This window comes from Dasypus novemcinctus, chromosome 10, assembly GCF_030445035.2.
Source record: "Dasypus novemcinctus isolate mDasNov1 chromosome 10, mDasNov1.1.hap2, whole genome shotgun sequence".
In the NCBI taxonomy this organism is placed as follows: domain Eukaryota; kingdom Metazoa; phylum Chordata; class Mammalia; order Cingulata; family Dasypodidae; genus Dasypus; species Dasypus novemcinctus.
In genome coordinates, this window is record NC_080682.1 from 42,066,128 (window position 1) to 42,070,330 (window position 4,203).

The following is a 4,203-nucleotide window of genomic DNA, read 5'->3' on the forward strand; positions in this document are numbered from 1 at the left end:
TTCCATCCAAATACACACAAACACACAGATGATTTTGTATAAATTGGATCACATTTATACTGCTATCTTGAAATCTGCTTGTTTTGCTCTTTTGCTTCAAGGAAAAATCCCACTGTTACAGTTTCATGTCAATAATAGGGAATTACATAGTCATTTTTATGGCTGCAGAGTATTCTTTCATAGAATACTCTGTAATTTATTTGACCAAGCCCCTATTGTAAGACATTAATCATTTTTATGATCTTCTTTGCTACAATAAACATTGATAAACATATCCTGCTACAGTGTTAAAAATAAAATGTGGTATATACCTAAAATAGAATATTATTCAACCATGAAGAGGAATGAAGTCCTGATGCATGTGGCAATATGGGTGAAACTTGAAAACATTATGTTGCGTGAAATAAGCCAGACACAAAAGGACAAATGTTGTATGATCCCATTGATTTGAAACAATTATATGGAAGTCAAAATCTAGAATATAAGATATCAGGTGACAGGGTAGGGAATGGGAATTTAAGACTTAAAATATACAGGGTTCCTATTAGGAATGATGAAAATGTTTTGATAATGGAAAATGGTGTTAGTAGCACAATGTTGTGAATGCAGCTACTGGCAATGAAATATATATCTGTAGATGATTAAAAGGAAAAACATTTGATTGTATGTATGATGACAGAATAAAAAACTTTAAAACATCCGTGGAACTACACTACACAAACAGTGAGCCCTAAGTAAAACCATGGACTTTAATTAAGAGTATAATTATAAAAATGAGCTATCATCAATTGTAACAAATATTCCACACCAATGGTAAGTGTTGGTGGTGGGGTGGTATATGTATTTTATGCACAATTGTTCTGTAAATCCACAACTTCTCTAAGAAAGGGAGGGCATAAACAGAAAGAGGACTGATTCAAGGTTCCACATAATAAGGGAATAAAATATAATTAAACCAAAATATTCTGACTGCAAGACTAATATATTTGTATTAGAAACAATTGTTTTTAAAATATCAATAGATTTTGTTTTGTCTTATTTATTTACATAAATTGTTATCCAATCACTCTTTGAATCCAGAGCTTCCTCATGGAATTTTCGTCTTTGCATTTCCAAGGATATAGATCAAAGGGTTTAGCATGGATGTTATCATAGGATAGAATACAGTAAACATTTTATCAATGGGGAAGGTGGCCATGGGCCATAGGTGTACAAATGTACAGGATACAAAGAATAAGAAAACCACGGTAACGTGCAGGTGGAGAGAGCCTTCCACCATCCTTCAGAGCTTTGGGTTTTGAGGGAGCAAAAAATGAGGACATAAGAAGTAATAACAATAGAAAAAAATGAGCACACACATGAACCCACTGTTGATGGTAACAAGGAGTCCAACGACGTGTGTGTGTCAAACACAGGAGACCTTCAGCAGAGGGTAAAGATCACAGAAGAAATGATCAATGACATTGGGGCTACAGAAGGGCAACCAGTGCAGAAAAGGGATTTGAATTGGAACATGAAGAAATCCCCCAGCCCAAGACATGACCACCAGGAGGCCACACTCCCTCCAGTTCATTTTGACCATGTAGTGCAGGGATCTGCAAAAGGCCACATAATGTTAATAGGCCAACCATGAGCAGGATGATCTCAGCACCCCCATGGAAATGTTCCCTAAAGATCTGAGTCATACACTCACTGAAAGAGAAAGTTTTCTTCTCAGCAAGTAAGTCAAATATCATTTTGGGGCCCATGGTAAAAAGAGAAGAAGCCATCTAGAAAGGTCAAGAAAGAAAAAAAATGCACGGGGGAGCCCAGGTCTGTGTTGGTGGCAATGGTCACCACAATGAGTAAGTTGCCTGAAAAGGTAAGAAAGTAGATGATTATAAATACAATAAGAAGAGTTTCTACACATCTGTGTCCCATATTAGGCTGAGCAGGATGAATTTTGTCACCCTGTTCATGAGCTCCAGGAATACAGTTTGCTTTTGGATAATTGATTTATCTGAAAATAGTGCAGGCATTGCAATGGTGGTAGATCTATTTTGAAAAAGAAAATAATACATCTGCCAGGTAATTTTTGCCTGTAAGAGGAAGATGAATGGAACCCCAAGGCAGAGATTCTCTAAACTTAAAGTTGGGCTATATGTTTAGTCCATACTGAATACATAACGTCTGTATTAGTCAGCCAAAGGGGTGCTGATGCAAAATACAGAAATCTGTTGGCTTTTATAAAGGGTATTTACTTGGGGTAGAAGCTCACAGTTAGCAAAGCAGGCCATAAAGCATAAGTTAATTCCCTTACCAAAGTCCGCAAAGTCTTGCCACGTGATGGAGTGTGATGGTTGCCGATGTTCAGCTTCCTATTCTTCTTAATGTTCCATGACCCAGCTTCTTCCACTATGAGTGGTAGGCTGGGATCTGAACATTTTTATATACCCTATATACAAGCCCTAGAGAACTCCCTCCCAACCATCAATAACGCCCCACACCAATGTTCCTCCCCTGCCATAGTTGAACCCCTCTGTGGTATGAAACTTCTTCAAAAATGAAGCCTAATATATTGCCAAATTCAATTTGTAAGAAAATGAAATAATAATAATAGGTTTAAAGATTAGAAATAGAATACATACTAATTTAGAAAAACTAAAGTAAAAAATAAATTTGGGGTATTAAAAAATGAAATACCATAAAACTTTGTTTCTGGCATTTTGCTTTTCATCACTGAATTGGTGTTGCCCTGTATGTACAGTGGCAAGGCTATTTCTTTCATTCCTTCCTCAGATGTGTGAGGAGTGGGGAGAGGTGAGGGGTATATGGGAACCTCATATTTTTAAATGTAATATTTTTTGTAATCTATGTATCTTTTTTAAAAAGGCAATTAAATAAAAAATTTTTTTAAAGAATTAGCAACAAAAGTGGCAGCCAAATCAGGTCATCATATTCTCTCTATCTCTCTCTATTTTTTTGTTACTTTTTTATTAGAGAAAATGTGGGTTTAAAGAACAATCATGCATAAATTACAGGATTCTCATACACTACTATACCACTTGCTTTGGTGTGGAACATTTGTTGCAATTTATAATAGGACACTTTTGTTATAGTACTATGTTTTTTGATAATATTTACCTTTGTTACAATCAAGGAAAGATTATTAAAATAGGTACTATTAACTACCATACATAGTTCATATTAGGTATAATTTTCCCCATATTCCACTATATTGTTAATACCTTGTATTAGTGTCATACATTTGTCATAATTTATGAATGAACATTCTTATACTTGTACTATTAACTATAGCCTATTGTCTACAGTAGTGCTTACTGTGTTATACAGTCTTATGTTTTACCTTCTAAATTATATTCTAGTAACATATATGTCCTAAAGTTTCACCTTTTAACCACATTTACCCATATAATTCAGTGCTGTTAGTATCAGAAGCAAAAATGTGTGACCATCACCACCATTCATGCCCAAACCTTTACAATCAACCTTAAATAGAAATTCTGTACATATTAAGCATCAGCTTCCATTCTATGGCCCTAATCTAGCCCTTGGTAACCTATATTCTAGATTCTAATTTTATGAATTTTTAAATTCTAATTAGGTCGTATCAATGAGATCATACAATATTTGTTCTTTTGTGCCTGGCTTATTTCACGCAATACAATGTCCTCAAGGTTCATCCATATTGCTGCATACATCAGGACTTCATTCCTTTTTATGGCTGAATAATATTATATTTTATGTATATTTTGCCTATTCATTCATCAGATGGACACTTGGGTTGCTTCCATCTTTTGACAAATATGAATAATGCTATTATGAACATTGTCGTGCAAATACCTTTTTGAGTCCCTACTTTCAATTCTTCTGGATAAAAACCTAGTGTCAGGATTGCTAGGTGAAATGGTAATTCTATACTTAGCTTTCTGAGGAATTACCAAACTGTCTTCCACAGCAGCTGCACCATTTTACATTCCCACCAGCAATTAATGTGTTTTGCTATTTCTCTACATTCTCTCCAATACTTGTTCTTTTCCATTTTCTTAATAACAGTCATTATAATATATCTGAAATGCTGTCTGATTGTGGTTTTAATTTGTATTTTCCTAATAGCTAGTGGTATTGAGCATTTTCATGTGCTTTTTAGCCATTTATATATCCTCTTTGGAGAAATGTCTATTCCTGCCTTTTGTCCATTTT

At 34.7% G+C, this 4,203-nt stretch overlaps 1 pseudogene; it reads right to left on the minus strand.

Annotated features, from left to right (window-relative positions):
• Nucleotides 1-1,087: 1,087 nt before the first annotated feature.
• Nucleotides 1,088-1,920, minus strand: LOC139439928 (olfactory receptor 4C5-like; annotated as a pseudogene).
• Nucleotides 1,921-4,203: the final 2,283 nt, after the last annotated feature.